The sequence below is a fragment of the Myiozetetes cayanensis genome, unplaced genomic scaffold (genome assembly GCF_022539395.1).
Source record: "Myiozetetes cayanensis isolate MyiCay16 unplaced genomic scaffold, myiCay2020 scf6-25, whole genome shotgun sequence".
NCBI classification, from domain to species: domain Eukaryota; kingdom Metazoa; phylum Chordata; class Aves; order Passeriformes; family Tyrannidae; genus Myiozetetes; species Myiozetetes cayanensis.
The window spans coordinates 27,976,076-27,995,814 of NW_026087853.1; the positions used below are offsets into that span (position 1 = coordinate 27,976,076).

General features: G+C 40.2%; 1 protein-coding gene across 2 annotated transcripts in view; it reads left to right on the forward strand.

Annotated features, from left to right (window-relative positions):
* Positions 1–1,776: 1,776 nt before the first annotated feature.
* The window catches only part of STXBP6 (syntaxin binding protein 6), a 117,458-nt gene continuing 99,495 nt past the window's right edge, over positions 1,777–19,739 (forward strand). The window contains exon 1 of one of the 2 annotated variants that reach the window (XM_050334914.1): positions 1,777–1,930. The gene's annotated coding sequence lies outside the window, so the exon portion shown is untranslated. The remainder of the gene's footprint in view (positions 1,931–19,739) is intronic. The other variant, XM_050334915.1, reaches the window with a different exon arrangement.

Consider the following 19,739-nt stretch of genomic DNA (forward strand, 5'->3'; position numbering starts at 1 on the left):
ACATGAGAAAGAGAACCGAAAAAGGGTTGAAAGGCTGAAGAGCTGAAAAGTCTCATTATTAGTTTTCCTGAATGTATATTCAGCTTTTCTTTCTTTGGTTTCTGGAATCAGGTAATCAAATAACTATTGCAACTTCAGCGTTACTAGTTTGTATGGCTGCAGAAAAATTAGAAAATGACATTTTAAAAGACTTGGTATTTAGACGGTAGATAAAAATGAATCACATATCTGGATGTTCCCTAGTTTATCTTTCTAAAAACCATCGTGATGTACTCTTTGAAAGTCTCAGTGCTCAGAATCATCAGAAAAAGAAAAAAGTAACCTTTTTTCCAACTTCGCCTTTCATGACTGTGGCCTGTTCTCCCTTCTTTGTGTTCATGGCTGTACATCTGGCCTGAAGTCCATGGATGCTGGAGACACCGAACTCTACCGGCAACTAGACTTACACAAAAAAGTTGCTTTGATTTGAAAATTTGTTTTTAATGTACAAGGCCAACTGAGGGCCACTGGGGTTGAATTTCTTCAGATATACAACGGAAAGACATTGTATATCTGAAGACTGGCCTGTTTCCATGATATCCATGCAAAATTTATTGAAAGTAATATAAGTCATTAAATGGACTTCAGAGTTTTCCAAGACAGATCTAAATGCACAGCAATACAACTGAGTGTGATGGTTTGAAAAACTGAGGCTGTAGTGAACTGCTGCTATGTAACATCAACAACGTAAGATTAAACCACAGAATCAAAATACACACACCCCAAGTGAACAATCAGCTTATATTTTAACTAACAGAAATCAGACCAACTACATTTCATGTTGACAATCATACAAAACCTCAGTGTTACAAGTTAAACATTGTAAAATAAAGTACAAACATATTTTGCTATGTTAGGAATGTTTATTTTCTTACTAACTAGCTTATTGTTTCCAAGCATTACATTCCCAGCGCTGCCACAGTGAACACAAAGCAATTCCAGCAATGTGGCTCAGGCTCTGGGCACCTCACTGACACTCAGTGTAGAAAGTACAGAAGCAGCATTTGTTTCCAGTCCTACTCTCCGGGTGTGGAGTCACAGCCCGCTGTCATTTATTCGAAGGCTGAAGCTTTTAACAGAAGATAATGCCTTTCAGGGAATTCACTGGGGGATCGAGCAGCCATGCCACACCTGACCGATCCCAGGCTCTCCGTGCTTTGGCAGTGCTTTACCCGCGGGCCAGTAGGAAGAGCAAGACCCGACTCCCGCCCCGTGTGCTTTCTGTGCCAAGGTGTGAACGTGTTTCCGTTCTCAGCACGTTTCGCGCTGCAAAACTCGTGAGAGAGCTAAAAGGACGCTTTATGCATTAATTTTGGAGGTTTGCTCGTCTAAGCTTTAAATCCAGGCTCCGGGCGTCTCCGCCCGCTCCAGAGGCTCTGGCTGGCCTCCCTCCGGCCCCGCCGCTCCTGCGCTGCTGCCGTCGCCAGCCCGGCTCCGCCGCGGCCCCGCGGAAGCGACGCAGCCCACGATAGGCAGCGTTTGGGATTTGGTTGTTCCCTCCCTCCAGCGATCCCAAACTCCGTGTCAACGTGCTTATTTCCTCCTGCCTCCCAAACCAGCTTCCTGCCCGCGCTGCTACTGCTGCTGCCGCTTCTCCCCTGCACCACCCGCCGCGCCGCGCCGCGCCGGCGGTTCGCGGGCGACCCGGGACGGTGGCGGCGGGGGCGGGGGGCGGCCCGCGGGCGGCCCCGATTGGCGCAGCCCCACTTGGGCCCGCCCTGCCGCCTCGGCGCTGGCAGCGCGGCTGCCGCGGCCGCGGGGCACGGCACGGCGGGGCTGGGCACGGCAGGGCAGAGGAGCGCACGGTGCTCCGCTCCGCGCGGGTCTCCGCGCACCGCCCGCGGCACTGCGGCGACAAGAGGGAGAGGAGCCAAGCGGAGCCTGCAGAAAGGTGGGTGTGGGGGCGGCAGTCGCTTGCTGCGGGTCGCGGTGGCCGTGGGGTGGGCGGGGGTGGTGTGCCCACCGGCTCCCTCGGTGCTGCGCCGCGCCCGCCCCGTTGGCGCTGCCGGCTGCCACGGCGCCCGCGGGAGGAGCTCTCCGACGAGCGGGGCAGCGAGTTAACGATTAACTCAGCGGTGGCGTCCTCCGCCCCGACCCGACGCCGGGAGTGCCTGGGCTGCCTGGGGGTACCGGACCGAGGCAGCTCTGCACTCTCGGGGTGAGGCGGCCGTTCCCGTTCCCGTGCCGCGGGCGGGGGCAGTCGCCGCCGGAGCCGCGGAGCTCAGCCGGGGCGGGCGGTGTGTCCGGCAGCGCAGCCCCTGCCCGCACCGTCGGAGCGGCGGCAGCGGAGCGGCGGGGTGTCCCGGCCCTGCAGCCCTCTCGACAGCAGGGTTTGCTTGGACACCGGCCCCACAGTCCGCGCTGCCGGGAGCCGCTGGGCGGGCCGTGAATTCAGAGCAGCACAGAACAGGCGCTAAGCAGCTCTACCAGTCCCCTTCCAACACGATGTTTCAGGAGTAACCTTGGTAGTCCAGTGAAACGACCACCACCACCATCCCCGCCTTCTGTTTGAACCAGCTTTGCTAATGGAAAAGTAAAACCTGCAATAGCTGTCGTCTTTATCCACTTGTGTTGTGCTGATACTGACGAAGTCTGAAGTTCAAGGAAATATTTACTATTATTTAGAGAAATGTGTTATTTTTCTTTCATCATATTGTGCCCCTTGTCAACCAGAGCTTAAGTTTTAGGAATTACATCAGTTTACAAATTTCTCTTTTTATAAATATAAACTGACTTTGAGGAGGTCTTCAACTTGGCTGTTTTCCTTTAGTGAGTCAGAGCTAGTGTTACTGCTTTTCATTGCTTGAACAGGCTTCATAGACCATGACATCTCTCCTAAGAGTTTTCAGAATTGTTGCTCTTGTGATGAGGATCATCTGGGAACTCTGCCTGTTACTGAGGCAGACAGGACCTTATCTTTTTCCATCCTGAAATACTGGAAGATGGCAATAAGGTATCTTGTTTCTCTTTTGATAATGACATCTAATCAATGCTGTAGTTTCCAAGCACCCTTTAACTCTGTTTTTTTCTGTAATGGTAGTAAGTTATTTTAATGAGGCCCTAAGAACTCCAAACATGGTAGTTTTTTTATAAGTAACAAACACAGAAGAAATACTTGTGGTAGTTTGAGTGCAAGTAATTGTAATGGTGAGCTGGAATTTTCTTTTCCCCTCACCCTCTGTGAATATAAATTTACAGCTTCTTGCCCCTAGGAAGAATGATCCCCTCTGGGGTTGATGCTAATCTGCTTGATAATTACTTGAAAAAGTTACTTTCAGTGAAATGTTTTAGCTCATTTCTGCTTGGGGGAATGCAGTTATGGTGTAGTCACGCCACACTAATTTCCCTTCTGTACGATCTTGGTTTTTTATAAGAATATGCCTTAAAAGTTGGATGGCACCTTTAAAGATGCACTAAGGTAAAGAATGAAAATAAAAAATACTATGACATTTTGAGGTAGCTTCCCAAGGTGAAGAAATTTCCAGGTGGAAAAAAAGCCTAGAAAGAATTATGCTGTGGAAAGTAGGGGGTCTTTTACATCTGAGTAAGAGTGGAGACTGAGGTTGCTGTTAACTTGTACATGTTGATTACTCATCTCCACTTCATTTGTCTCCAAGTTTCAAACTGTCTCTCTAGATGTGGTCTGGATATGAACATCTAGAATCAGGGAAGTGAGATGATAATATAGTAATATGTGCTATAGAAGGCCCAAGAGAGAAGTATTTTATGTTTTTTTTCTTCCAGAGTTATTGATGTTCAGATCATCTCACTCGTATGTGCATGTGGGGCATATGCTATTTACAAAATCCTCAGTATGAAGATTTTTTTTTTCCCTTCGTGTTGAATATTTTTCCTTTGCACTAATTCAGGCTGCTTATACTAGAAGTTCACTTCTTGAATAAGATGGATTCATCAATAGATACTTCCTGTATTTGTATTGTTGTTACTAGATTAAAGTGTATGTTTTAGAGAATTTAAAAAGACCTTGTTTTTAAAAATACTGCTTAGAAAACTATATGGGATGTCTTCTATTAAGAATGAAATTCTGTGAAAGGCTGACTGGAAAATAGTAATAGTCTGTTTTGGGGGGAGGCATGCTGTCTAAATAATAGTGCACTTGTTCCTTTGTAACTTAATGTCTGCTTTAGTGAATAGTTAAGCTAATGTTGCCAAGGTTGTAAGAAAGTGTTTTAATCGCAGTTTTGGAAGCCCGTATTTGGATAGCATGATGGTAAGACAAGCATGTCTTCTGTTTTTAACCAGACAGGAATGCTATAGCTAACATGTGTACTGAGTCTTCCATGTGTTCCAAGGCCTTCAAGAGAACGCCTCGTTTGCCTAGTCTTTGATTGACGGTCTCTAGCAATGTTGGGGATTTGAAAAACGTATGAACTAAAACCCCTTGGCATTAGTTTGTATTGTAGCCAGATATGCCAGTGTATTCATTAATACACTTTTGCATATGACTGCATCAGGCAGTGCTGTGTTAACTGTATAGAAGCTTGTTTAAATTTAGGCTTTAGGGTTGTCTACTTGTTGTTTTGAGTCAGGATGTTCAAACTAGGATTAATCTAGTATTTTATTAGTACTAACAAACAGTGCCTGATTGTTTCTGGTTGCTTCTTGTGTAGCATTCTTTGGTTATACATATCTTTAATACGGAACTACTAAACCTTTTTTTTTTTAATCCTCAACAAATTTCTTAAACGTGGAGAACAGGAAAGGAAAATAGTAACAATAATTCAAACCAAAAAATATGTTAACAAGAGAAGGGACTATTGGTTTTCCTGCCCAAATGATGTCATGGAACATTTAGGCTGTGCTGTTTTAGGCTGGTTTTAGGGGAGTGGGAGGAAGGACATTGCCTCTTACTACCTCTTTTTAACTCCTCTGGGTAACATGCTATCACTGAAATGAATGATGGTTTCTCAGGAGGCAAATGGATTTCTGAGGTTATGTGTAGCAGAAATAAACTCATGAAATGTATTCACTGGATAACTGAAGGCCGAAAAGAGACCATTTAACAAAATAATTGTGTTCAAACTCTTTCAGAACTGCCATTACCCTCTCTCCATCCCAAAAATCTATTCCTGGTAGTCTGTTTTCTTTTTCCAACATACAGTTGTTGGCGACTCAGTTGACTTTTGGCATGTGCTGTTAATTGTGGTGCTCTAGAGCTCATAGTTGAACGTTAAGCTGCTTTTTGTTTCACCTTAAGCTTAGGCAGACATCCTCTGCTGAGGTCTTTGACACAGACAATGCTATGGGGCTTCTTTGTCCTAAGTATAAAAGATAGCAATTCCTTTGCGAATGGGATAGCATACTTTCCCTTTCATAGTTTTTCTTGGCATGTAGTGTTGGGAAAGGATTTCTGCTGTGCTGAAGGTCTGGGAGCAGTTTGGACCATAATGTTCCTGGAAGAGTGAGCTATGTCCTTTACAAGATAGCGCTTGTACTGGATTTCTGTTGCTTGGAAGACCTCGGTTTATATATATGTATGTTTAATGTTGTCAGCCTCAGACTTTCTTGTGTAGATAGTGGTAATGCAATGTCACTAGCCCCAGGGGAAAAGATTTAGACATTTCTATTCTGTAACATTTTGATTTCCTTAATAAAACAGGAGCATTGGGAGTGTATAAGATTGCTCAGCGATGCAGAACTCTTACCAGTGGCTCTGAACGCAAGTTATTAAAAGTTTTACTGTGATGGACTGATATGAATTAAAATCCAGTACTGAAAGCTGAACTTGTTTTTTCTTGCCCTTTAAATAAACTTCAGGTGTTTTCACTTCATTATCTTTTCTTAGAGCTTGCATGTGTTTTTTATGTATGTGAAGTTTACAAGTGGCGTAAAACACATAATGTAGTTATAGCCATATCTATTTAATAGGAAAACCCCAAAATAACATATATATGTATGAAACACTTAGGATGGAGAGACTTTGCAAAGCAGGTTTCTGGGTAGGTAGAGTTTTTCTTGTCTGTGCATAAACCAGTTCAATTAAACCTGTATCCCTAATAAATAATGAACTTGTCTTGGGTTAGATTCCAATATAAGAAAGTCACCTACTACTTCAGTAAAACTGAACCAAAATAAACATGGTTAAATTATTAATGAAATTCTGCTACTGCAGAAACAATTCCTTTTGCTTGAAGCATCACCATAAGGTAAAATTGGAAGTGTCACTTTGACAAAATTTGGTGCTTGCCTGCAATTCATCTTCAAAAAATAAATACTTCTAGTTTCTTCTTGATAATTGGGCTGGCCAACAAGTTTATTATTGATTCATTTTGGGTTTGGGTCTCTTTTTTACAAGTAGTTCTGTGCTCTTTATGCAGGCTGTTTTAGGAGACACTCTTCTGTATCTTGCAATTACTTGCTTACAGAACCAAAATAGTAATTCCCTAAGTTTACATACAGGGTTTTTTTCAGGATTTTTGAAGTTCAAAACTGAAAAGTAATTCAGTTTTATTTCTACCTTTCCACTTGCTAGTGTATTTAAGAGGAGGAGAAGAACAAACAATTGGCCATATGCAATCCACACTTGGAAACTCCCTCTTGGTAATTAATAGATGTTCTGGGATGTTCACAAGCTTCCTCTTGAATTGTTTGCCTTTGTGGGCCATTATCTGAGCATATCAACTTTCTGTATTCACTTAAAGGGACACAATGCTCAGTTCAACATCATTAATCACATATAGAAGGAAAGAATATGATCACTTATTGACTGATTAAAATTACACTGTTAGAGTGAGTTCCTCTTAGTTCATTTATTTTCTTGAGCTTTTATGGCAGGCTCCTGACAGTGTAATAAAGTGTTGAAATGCTCTGATATGCCCATAGGTTAGTGACTAGTCTTAGCACATTTATTACTTTAATATAAACATGACAAAGACTTTTGTAGAGTGGGAATTTGTTCAATATAGGTTAACAATTAACTCTATCCCATAATAGCATACACTTGTTCTTCTGTAGCATTCCATGTTGGGGCCTTAGTATTTCAGACAACATGCAGTGGAGAAAGGATAGACGCTCAGGGGAGATGTGCTCTGTTCATATCTGGCAATGCAAAGGGGCTTCTTTCTGGCTTCCTCCTGGCTGTCAGTTCCTTCCTGATAGGCATCCAGAGCAGATGGGCTTTGTATCTCTGACCTTTGACACCTTTTTTTCATTAAATGAAAGTTACAAGATGCAAAGAGACAGAAAAAGTGCCTGGTGTTTTTCTATAGGGCAGGACCAACAAAAGAATTTGTATTCAGCTGCCCTTAATCTCTTAAGGACAGATTTAAAGGTGGATATTGAAACTTAGAATTCACAAATTAGTTTTGTAATTTTAAAATCTGTATCTATCCTGAAGTGTTTGCCTAAACAAAGCAGTCTGACTTTAAAAACACAAAAAACCCAGAACAACACAGAATTATTGAACAATTGAGGTTGGATGGGACCTCTGGAAGTCCTTTTTTCAGTTTTATTACACCATTTTTTCAGAGGAAAAACAGTGTTAAAATTAATGGGTTTTGAACAGTGCTTTCAGGCATATGGTGTGATCCTTGAGGTAGTCTGTGCAGGACCAGGAGGTTTACTCTGATCCTTGAGGGTCCATTCCCACACACTATATTCTATCATTTGTTTTGAGAAATGTAGAAAGGAAATTGCTCCTTGTAAACAAAGAGGCTTACTAGTAATGAGGGGATATCAAAGAGAGGAGACTTTGTTTTGTAAGGAGACAGCTGAGTGAGGTCAAAGAGGTATTAACAGGTGTAATTGAGTTCATTACTAGAACTGAAGTTTTCCTAACATGTTTTTTTGAGCCTTCTTAAATGAGAACCTTTTCAGAACCATCTTATATTGAGCCCAAGGTATTTATTTTTGTTTTGATCAGTATGAAAGTTCACTTTCAGTATGTTCTTTGGGCAACAATTATTCTTGACTGATTTTAGTAAAACTCTCAACTTTAGAGAATTGAAATAATGTGTCAGTTGTTCATTTAAATTTTGAAAACATCAATTTTTACCGTAGCCTGTGTGCATTTGCAGCTGTTCAGAAGTGACTATCAGAGGAGCAAAGTGATTCAACAGCATATGAAGTGCTGGATGCTTCTCACACCACTGGTAATGTAGTATGATCTGTATTTGAAAAACGTAACCAAGAGTGAATATTTACGTGTTTTAAATATTTTTTTCTGGATGACAAAATAGTTTGGCTATGATATCAGACTGAGGTTGCTCTAAGTTAAGGTATTTGGATCACTTTCAATTTATCAGGACCTGAAATACACATACAAAAATTCTTGATTTAAGTGTATATTTTGAAGATTCAGGCTTTATTTAACTCCAGTGGAAACTAAAGGCTGTAGTTGAGTTCACTGGGTCTTGAACAGAGCAACTAGGTATGCTTTATCTTGTGGAGTTGCTTTCCTTTCCTATTTCCTATGCATTTATTTAGACTTCAAACATCTCTTTAATATGTAACTGTGGGACTTAAGTGAAGCTTACTCTAAGTTTCTTAGATACTAAGGTTGTACTTACAGTATATAATCTATTCTTGAAATACCCAAATCTAAGATTAAGGATTTTTCTTAGGTGATTGGTTGTATCTTGCAAAATTGTTAATTAACCTGCAGTTAGACACAGATTGCATTTGTGATTCAGTCTAGGCTTCAAACTAGTCCTGTATGTCAGTCCTTGCATTGACTCTTGTGAGTCGACACTGCCTACTTTAGGAATGTGATTATCCTGTGACCTGAGGTGTCCATGTTTCCTGTATAGTCAGCGGAAGGAGTTTGAAGCCCTGAGGGCATGAAATGCAGCATTGTAGTGTTTCACAAAATAGTAATGACATTACTTCAGTAAGCAGTATTAAAAAGTATGAACAGAAATAGATTTTATGTGAGTTGGGAGTAAGGCAATACAATTTTGTGACTGTACCACGTTAGCTGAAGCTGGCTGTGTCTGTTGGGTTACAGCTCATCATGGCACATGACTGTCCATGTGTGCCCCAATTGACCAGGGTGATACTGAATTGTGGATGGTTCTTGTCCTCAGCCCAGGGGATTAGTTGCATGGGGATGTCTCTTGAGAAGGCTTTGTGAAGGTAAGACTATTGATTATCTGTGAAGTTTCTCAGGATGAAGTTAGGACCTGTAACTTAATTTGATGATGTGATGGAATCTCAAATATGACATTTAACATCTTAAAATAAAAATAAATCCTGTGTGTCAAATGATTGAACTCAGGGTACTTATCTGACCAAAGGTTAATACGCCTGCCCCTAAAGGATTAAGAAACCAATATGTGTATACCTTGATTAAGGAATGTAGTAGATGTGAGCTATGTAAAGGACACCTTCAGATCCTCAAAAGAATTACATAAACTGATAGTTTAAAGTTCTGTTCAGTTGCTAGACAATGTTTCATTTTAGGGGACAAGAAGTAGGCTATTAAAATCTTTTAGACTTTGGTAACTTTTAAATATTTTTTTTTTTTTGTAAAAATTGCACATCTTAATCTCCTAAAAAGGAAACTTCAAAGATAACATCTACCAGCTAAGAAATGTCTTGATTCTGTTTACCTTTTTCCATGAAAGAAAAACATGTATGTATATCTAATTTGCATATAATGTGTGTACATACACACAGTGGATTTAGTCATATAAAACAACACTGCCTTAAACTGGTGGGGGTTTTTTGGGTGGTTTTTCTTGTGAAAGAGACAGTAATGTTTTGGTGTAAGAGTAGAAGTGCTTATGATGGTTCCACATATCTCTAAGTCCAACTTCTAGTTACTTCTGTGTAAATATTTTAATTCCTTCTTACAGAAATGACTGCTTACTTGTGAAAGTGGGCAGGTCTGGGCTGAGACAAGGCCTGATCCTGTTGTCCTTCTGCACTCCTATTAGGGCAATAATGAGAACGTGTTTGCACCTCTGCTTTCTGTTCCTCGCCACTAGTTTATTAGAGAGCTGACTTGGTTTTCTGGATGTTTGTGTAAATAAAACTGGGAATTCTCCAGTAGTATCAGACACTTGTTTATTTTAAATTTGTCCCCTATGGAAGCTTGTGAGGCAGGGTATAGTCACAATGCTGAAATAACTTGTGATTAGTTGTTTGTTTCAAACAGTAGTAGCTGATACCTTCAAATTATGACTTTAAAAGACTGGGGTTTTGTGTGAAACTAGTCTTTTTATTCAAAAGCTAACTGTGCAGTTTGATTTTTTTTTTTTTTTTTGATCGTTGTATTCCATTTAAGTTACAGTGAAAAGTGCAGGAATGGATTGTCTTTACCAGTAACCCCGGTACCGCTTTGAGTGCTAAGTGAGGCTTCCTTACAGCCCTCTCTGAGCAGTGGTCAAGCTGAGGAATGCAGTTGTGCAACTCTGTAACACAGACCTCGTTGTCCCACAAGTGCTTAGCAGATGCTGAACTCTCCAATACATCCCTGAGCTGGGTGTGGTGAACCCTCATTTGCTGCTGAAGGAAATGACCTTAAGTGGGTTGTATAAGGTCATAGTTTAAGGTAAAACTGTGATAACAATGCATTTCTAGTTCCTTTTTTATAGATTACCAGTGTATCAGACTTTTAAGCAATTTGATGAAAGACTTGTAATCAACTCAGTGTGCATTTGAAGTACCCTTAGTATTAGAATTTGTGGATTTATGCCATGGAGAATCTTGCCCAGTGAGTAACACAAACTTCTTCCCCTTTCCAGTTTATAACAAACCTTATACTTAGGTTTCTAAAGTGAAACAGGCAGTGATGTATGCAGACTGTTTTTCTATCTCTTTTGTTGTGCACCTGTCGACTTCCTCTGGAGTCTGACATAGTTCATGCATGTACCCTGCACATAGTCTGTGCATGTCTCTGCACAGAAGGAAATGAAATTTCACAGGTGGAGCAATAAAAGCCACCCTTGTGAAAGTGTAGTGTCTGGGTATTTCGTAGGGACCTGGTTTGGTAGCCAGTTACATGAGTGCATTTGCTCACGTCCTGCTGGTGACAAAGCACTAAATCCTGGGTTATTTTTCTGTATATACTCCCCACTATGTGGATTTATTTAATGTTTTTACAATATAGGCTTGTCTGAACTTGAAGATGTGCCTAGTTTTGATGTGAGTACTCATATTTATTTTTTCATTTTCATTTAATCATTTGCCCTTTCTCCCTTTCCAAAAGGTTGGTATGAGATAGGGTTGGCAGTTGATGTCTGTTACAACTTTGAAAGGGAACCTTGTTCTTCTGATGGAGGGGTAAGTACGTAATTTTGCTTGCAATAAGAGGAAAATCCTTTTTATTTCATTCAGCGAGCTATCCTGAGGAGGGGGTAGTAGGGATCAGAAAAGCAGAAACCAAACTGTGTATAATGTATTGTAGTAAGCTATTCTGAATAAACTTTTCTGAAAATGGAAAAGAGATATTACATGACTCCCGGAAAGTGCAGCAGTCACTCTAGAAACGTATCTGAGATGGAAATGAGAGTTAAGTACCACTGAAACATGGAGGTTAGTAGTCATCTGAGCTGTGTAAGCTATTGGAGGTGTTTATCTGATTAATGAACCAGTAGCACTGGTTCAGCTGTCCTCCTTGGACAAGGTCTCAGCTGTCTCTAATCTCTCTAATATCACTCTTTGTTTTCTGCCTTTATAATTTTGCCTGTTTTTTCAGCATTTCTCATTATTTCTCATCTTCTTGACCTTTGTATGTGTCTTTTAATCATGAGGCTGCTCTTTTTCAAACCTCATTTAACAGTGCCCTTGGACTTCTTAAGGGACTTCATATGTGCGTATTTCACTGCTGTGCATCACCTTAAACGTTAACTTTGGCATTTGTGGACAAAAAGCTTTGACTAGAGATTGACTTCCTTCACTTATAGGTGAGTTCTCACCTTTCCTCATGTATTCTTTCCTTATCTAAATAGTCATACATTTCTAGCTTGTCTTAGAAACAAGGTAACTTTGTGGGAGAGTAAGATGTGACCCAGGTGACTGGAAAAGGGGAAACGTTTCACCCACCTTCAAAAAGGGTGGAAAGGAGAACCCTGGGAACTACTGATCTGTCAGTCTCACCTCTGTGCCTGGGAGGGTCATAGAACAGATCCTTCTGGAGGCTCTGCTGAGGCACAAGGAGAACAGGAAGGTGATGTGGGACAGGCAGCATGGCTTCATCAAGGGCAAGTCCTGCTTGACCAGCTTACTGGCCTTCTGTGATGGGGTGACTCCGTCAGTGGACAAGAAGGGTTACAGATGTCATTTATGGACCTCTCTAAAGCCTTTGACACAATCCCTCACAACATCCTTTTCTCTAAACTGGAGAGAGATGAACTTTATGAGTTGGACTGTTGGATGGATAAGGAATTGGTTGGATGGTCGCATTCAGAGCGTAGTGGTCAATGCCTCAGAGCCCCAGTGGACATCAGTGACAAGTGGTGTCACTCTCGGGTCTATATTGGGACCAGTGTTATTTACATCTTCATTTAAGACATAGGGATCGAGTGCACTCTCAGCAAATTTGCAGATGCCTCCAAGCTGAGTGGTGTGGTTGACACACCTGAAGGATGGGATACCATCCAGAGGGACCTGGGCAAGATTGAGGTGGGTCCATGGGAATCTCATGGGGTTTAATTAGACCAAGGGCAAGGTGCTGCACCTGGGTGAGGGCAGCCCCCCAATATCGATACAGCCTGGGGCATGAACAGATGGAGAGCAGCCCTGCTGAGCAGGACTGAGGGATGCTGGCTGATGAGAGGCTGGACTTGAGCCAGCAATGTGCACTTGCAGCCCAGAAAGCCAGCTGTGCTCTGGGCTGCATCACAAGAACCATGTCCAGCAGGTTGAGGGAGGGATTCTGCCCCTCTACTCTGCTCTGGCATGACCCCACCTGGAGTACTGCATCCACCTCTGGGGTCCTCAGGACAGGAGGGACATTGACCTGCTGGAGTGTGTCCAGATGAGGGCTGCCAAGATGATTAGAAGGATGAAGCACCTGTCCTACGAGGAAAGGCTGAGAAAATTGGGATTGTTCATCCTGGAAAAGAGAAGGTTTTGGGGTGACCTAATTGCAGCCTTCCAGTACCTGAGAGGAGTCTACAAGAAAGATGGAGAGTGACAGGACAAGGGAGAATGGCTTTAAACTGAAGCAGTAGTTAGATAAGATATTAGGAAGAAATTCGTTACTTTTAAGTGGTGAGGCACTGGTTGTCCAGAGAAGTTGTGAATGCCTCATACCTGGAAATGTTCAAGGCCAGGCTGGATGAGATTCTGAACCTGGTCTAGTGAATCCCTGTCGATGGCAGAGGAGTTGGAACTGGATAATCTTTAAGGTCCCTTCCAGGCCAAGCCATTCCATGATTCTCTGTCCTACTTTGTAGCTTCCATCTCTCTCTGCTTTCCTTTTTCTCCCCTCTCACAGTGTTTCCTTATTGTTCTGTGAGAGTTGAATATTTTAAATGAAACATTGAAGTTATTGATGATTAGGGATAAAAGTAAGTGTTCTGTAAATGCCACTAATAAGTTCTGGATTTTTCCAGATATGTTACTACACTCTGTGGCATACACATTGAGTAAATAATAGCTGTTATAAATAAATGCTTATAAATTAACAGGGCTGGATAACTTGTATCAGGAAATCTTACAATAAAAGGCTGGAAGAAATGCATATAGAATAAGGACACCACAATTATATTAGATAGAAAACTAAATGGTTGCTTCTTAGGCTGTAGTGGACCAAAAGAAGCTAATGCTCTGCCAGTTCTAAGGGGTCCTTAAAAATAGAAAAAGACAAATTTGAGGTGGTGGGTGGTTGTTTGCCTCAAGATTATGGTGCTGGCAAGTCTAATATATGTACTTTAATACTGTATTTAATAAAGTGTAAAATTTGAGCAGTGCATGTTCAAAGGCATGAGAATACATCTGGTAGTTATCTTTTAATCTTTCATTGGAAGGAGCAATTGATTTCAGTGTGGGATTATCTGTGTAACAATCCTTGATTGATTCCAGATGGAAATCTTTCAATTATGTTTGGGGTTCCTATGAAATTGTTCTTTTCTATGGTAATAAAATAGTCTCTCAAGTATATAAATAATGCTAGAATTGTTAAGATGAGTGGGCAACTAAAAATAATGAGCTGCAAAGATTTCAAAGTATGCATCTGGTTATTAGGGCTATACCCATAGATATCCTTATCTGGAAAAACATCTATTGCTTTCTTTACTTGCTGTGCAGATGACCATACAAAAGATTCCTCTTCGAAGAAAGAAACATCCCTAGGCATAGTAGCTAAAAGCACAGAACACACTTAGCTCTTTCTTTCTCAGTCTCAGAATCTTTCTCTGTTGTGAGGATTTAGAAGCAGCTCTTAAAATGATGTAGCCTTTGACAAGTTAATATCCTTGCAAAAATTAGATGAAAGCCATTTAAGAAGTTGTAAGAACAATATTTTTATCATGTGCTGTGTGCCTACACTCATGGCTCCTTTATTATAGATGCTGATTTTTCCAGGATTGCCTGTCTGTTCTTGAAATCCTTCCTGTATGAAATTTTCTTGGAGAGACAGAAGGTGTTCAAATACTAATAGATCCTGTAGCCCATAACACATATATACTTTGCAAATAGAATGCTTCTTTCTTTCTTCAGACAAATGGAGGAATGCTAATTCTTATTTTTTGAAGGCAAAAAACCTCTGAGCTTCCCTCCCCTCTCCACCTCCCTTCCCCACCATCCCCCCCCGAGTATTTTGGCATAGTAACTTTTAAACTGTAGTTGACTACTTTTTTTTTTTTCCTTTTTTTTGAAAACTTTGTAACATGCAGACAGGAATAGTAAAGACTTTTAAGTATTGCAATCCTGATAGTATCCCACTTCTTAAAAAGCATTCAGTGCTATTGGAATCTTGATAAAAACATCTGAACTTGTGGAAGACAAGGTTCAGCTACCTTAACAGTGAATGGCCAGAAGAAAGCATATGTGGATACCCATTTAGGGTAAGACCCTGTTAAGGATGTTGTTTAGTGGTTCTCCTTTTTTGAAACTTCCCTGCCTATCTGTATGTGTTGTGTTTCATCGGTGGCCTCATGTATCTGTCATGCTGAATATCATCTTTCAGTTTATATTTTGGCTCAGTGTCACTCCTCAAATACATACTGCACACATTGCACATAACTTGCTTTTAAGAAAAAGCCCAAACATTTTAATATTTCTCGTATCTGCCAAGGCTTGAATTCAGACCTTTGAGTTTTGGTCTGTTTGTTGTTTTTCTTTTTGCTATGTCTTGAGAACCAGTTATGAAATTTCAGGTCCTACTTTGACCTGAGGTGCGGACAAAGATGGATGAATTCTGTAAGTCTGATTAAAGACTAAAACTTTCTGTATTCAAATGTCAAAAAGTTAGTGTTAAGGGTAACATAATAGTTAGTACTTACCAGAGTTGGGAGGAAAATGTTATTTGCAAAGTGAATGTGTACAAAATCGAATGGACTGCCTTGTTTTCTCTGTAGAGTATGGGAAATTTTGTGATTGATTGGATTTCTTTGCTTTTGTCTTTTATTTATACTGTGTTTAATGTATTTTATTAGTGATAATATCTATGATAAAATGCATGGCTGAATCCTCCTTGCATAATGGGAGAGCTCTGGGAAGAGCTGTTAAATACAAGTAATTATCTGTGAGGCTTTTAACTACCTGTCCTGAAGATTTCTCTCAGGGATTTCTCCAGTTGTTGAACATAATGAGCACAGAACCTCATTAACTTTAAAGATACTTGTGTACATCACAAAACTCTCAGACTCTCTTGAATGTATGACACTTTCGGGTTTTCTTCCTCTTAAAGGAAGACATTTCTGCTTTCTTTTAAGTCTGCCCAGTTGCACACTTGTCTTCATACAACTTAGTAGGACTTTGCTTCCTTTTCTTCTCTTATCTTCTTTCCTTCTTCTCAGTTTTCCTTCTCCTTGTCCTGGTGTCATGTATTTGGATTGTCTTTCTTTTATCTCCCTTTACCAAATTTTTCATAGGTATGAGTGGTTAAAAAGACTGTAGTTGCAGCAGGATGCTTACTCAGGTTACAGCATGATCAGTATGAAAGATTAATATTAAAAGAAGATTTCAAAGAAAGAAAAGTGCGAAGCTACCAGCAAAAAAGTATGAAACCTGGATGTTTAACAAGGTGTAGAATGCCATGTTTATTGCAGTGAAGAGTGTTGATCACAGGGGAGAGTATTAGTAACAGTGATCTGAATAAGATTTTAACAATCCTAGAACAAGACTCTAGTTGATGCAAATCTGTTTAAAAATACTTTCCTTCTGACTTCAGTGTACATTCTCACACTTCTTATCCTTTCCACTGTATTGTAACAGGGCTTACACCCCCAAGTTAAACCATTTTTCTTTCCTTTCAGAAATGAATAAAGAGGGAATTGTGTTTCTGGTGAAGACAGATCTAGAGCTGTGTGCCAGGAAATACTAGATCTGAATTGTTCCTATTACAGTTGAGAAAAGACCTCAGAGCAGTAAATAGTTCTACTGTATAGCAGGAAAGACAAATAAAGGACAGTAAACATTTGGGTTTGATCTTGAATCTAATTTACATAACTTATTTAACAAGGCTACCTGCTTTTGTTATAGAAGAACAGGAACTTTGGGCAATAATGAGGTGAGTAGCAATTTGAGTTTCTATTTATGCCCTCCTCAGGTGTTTGTACCTTGGGCTTACTGGGTGTCAAACACTTTAAAGCAGTTACATATATTTGCAAAAGCTAGAAGGAATACTGCATACATTTGAATACTCAACTAACATTTGTACGTATTTTAGGAAAGCTGACAGATCTCAGAGTAAACTGACTGGGCAGCAAATGTGCTGGTGCACTGAAAACACATCTCCTTAGTGTGAACACAACTGTACGATCTGGCTTGTTGACTACTGAGAAATAAGATCTTGAGAAGAGTGAGCTCTCCTAACAGAAGGCAGAGAAAACCTGGTGATGTTTGAAGGACCTAGTTCTTTCTCTCTGTATGTGAAACATAGTTAGCATCATCTTTGCAACACAAGAGAGGTGCAACCTTCTTGTTAGAGCTTCAGAGGCCATGCTGACTGGGTTTGAAAAAAAAATCCTGTAATTCTCTGGTGGAATGATAGTGTAGTCAGGGAATAGGGCTGAAGTCTAGTCTTAATTTGTTTGGAGTGTTGACAAATATGAGAATGAATAAAAAATTACATAGGCTTGAAGGGAAAATGAAATTGATCATCATCAGTTACAGAGGAAATAGCCAGAATAACGTCTTAATTTCAAGTAAACTGTTCAGTGTTGATTTAAAACCCTAAGATATGTGGAACCACGTAACCACGTGTCTATTCGTGAAGCTTGGGTAATTTGAAGTTGCGAGTGTTGTTCTGCCTTTTACCTACAACCCCTTCATTCATATTTTGAAATTATACTGGGATTGTACCACCACCTTCAGTTGTGTGATTGCGGTGTTGTAGGTTTCCCCCCTCCCTGTCCTTAAAAAGACGTAAAGAAAATGAGGTAATTACTATTCTCGTTGAAAATGTGTTGTTAAGTAATAGCAAGGAGGGCATTTTATTAAAGCTATAAAACTGTCCTAGATCTCTCTCACATCGAAACGTTGTTGTTCAAACAAAGCTGAAATACTAACAACTGCAGTCTACCACTATATTTGAACTGGAAGACACAGGCTCAAAGATCTGGTTAGTGTTGATATTTGATACTAAGTTTAGGTAAGAAACGGCAGTTGGTCATTTCTTTGTTACTCCTCCTTCAGGGAACACACGAAAAAAGCCAATAAATGCAACCTTATGTGGATCAGAGTGGGTAATATTCCAAGGTTATGGCTTTCAGATCCAACACTTCCTTTCTAATTCCTTTTCTTCTGTATCACCTGCATAGTGCTGCCCCCTCTTCCCCCCCCCAAAAAAAAACAAACCCAAAATTACATACTGAAGATCCATAAATTGGGAATTTGATAAGTTATTTAATCTCCTATAGTCTGCTAAAATCAGTATCACTTTTGTGTATCCACATTGTGGGATAAAATCTGCGAATTTGAATTGTTTGAGACATTCCTCAAAAGTATATTGAAGCAGTAAGCACAGGACAGGAGTTACAGCTCAACTGAGTTGGGAGTAGAGGAGTTGAACAGCATGCAGTACTGTGCTGAAAAAAAAGAAGTATTTTCATTTTGTGCCCGGATTGTCATAATAATTTTAAAGGGTGTTGGTGCTGATCTAGCATGAAGGCAAACTTTTTTTTCTTGAACTGCATAATGAAAGCATACATTGCAGTAAGAGACAGACAGTTCCTGGCAGACACAAGAGTTATTACTATATTGATAAATTTGGTTGGATGATTTTATTTTTTTTTTCCTTTCTGAGGTGGAGGTAGTGGTTCCTCTTGTAGAAGACTTCTGAGATCTTCTGTTAACGTGTGCAACAGTGAGAGTGCCAGGAAATGGTTCTCTAAAAATGCCATCTCTTAAGGCAATCAAATGCTTCATTAAAAACAGTTTCTTTTAATCTGCAAGTCAGTAGGCGTCAATCCTATTTAGTGGTTTGAGTTTTAGAAGAAGGGCATTGTTGTCACACTGAAACTTGCATAATACCAGTGGTAGCTGCCTAATGCACATTATTTCTATGGGCAACCCTAAATTCTAGGCTTCACTGGTAGTGCAGATACTGTACATCTGCAGATACTGGTAAGAGAAATGGATCCTCTTTTCTACTTTTTTGAGTGACTGAAGAAGGTCCATTTGCTGGCCATTTTCCACCAGTTCCTAGCTATTTCCAATTTAGCAAAACAAGTATATGAAAGTAATCAAAGGCCATTTTGAAACAGAGCAGGAAGAGAAAGGCAATCTTTCCCTATGGATGCTGTCATTACACCCAAGTGTGAACAGCTTGGAAATCTGACCTTTGCATATGGGTTTTCTTTTTCCCTTTTTACCCCTTTTTTTTCCTTGTTGGTTTAATAGCTGGAGACAAAGCATGTTAACTCCTATGTCATCATATGTGGAAATGCTGCTTCAGAAAAAAAAAATGGGAAGAGGGAAACTTATGTGGGACAGCAGAAGGATACTATTTATGAATGTGAGCTTCCAAATCCAGTGTTTTATTTCGGTATGCTTTCAGTTTGCATCTGTTTATGTACCTGGAACAGAACTACCACTCATTACTTTAAGGTTGACCATTCAATTTTTTTTTTGTTTTTAATTGTATTTTGGAGCACTTTGTATTATTAAACCATTTGTTAGCCTGAAATGCTACTGTTAGTCAGTGAAATTCATCATATCTTTTGCTGCTTTGATTTAAAGGAAACAGTGTGCTCTCTGCTCAGAGATGGCCTCTTTGTTTTGTGTGATTGTGCTAGAAGGTGGTAACTGGCACCTTGCATTTTCATACAATTTAAGGATGCCTTTTGATGAGTTTCCTTTGCTGTTCTTCAAGGTAACTAATTCACACACTCAGTAATTCACAAGAAACTGAAAGGAAGTTACATAGCTGTTTGTCTTTTGGCAGTGCTTAGCAAGCATTTTGTCATCCCAGAAATTCTGTTCAGTCTAAGCCTAATTTTGTAAAAGAAGGAAAACTGGTTTTTTCTGTCTGGAGCTTCCTTGATACAGGGCAAGCAAGCTAACTCTGTACCTAAAGGCAATTTGTGTTTGAAAAAATTAATAAGCATAAGGAGAAATTCAGAATGAGC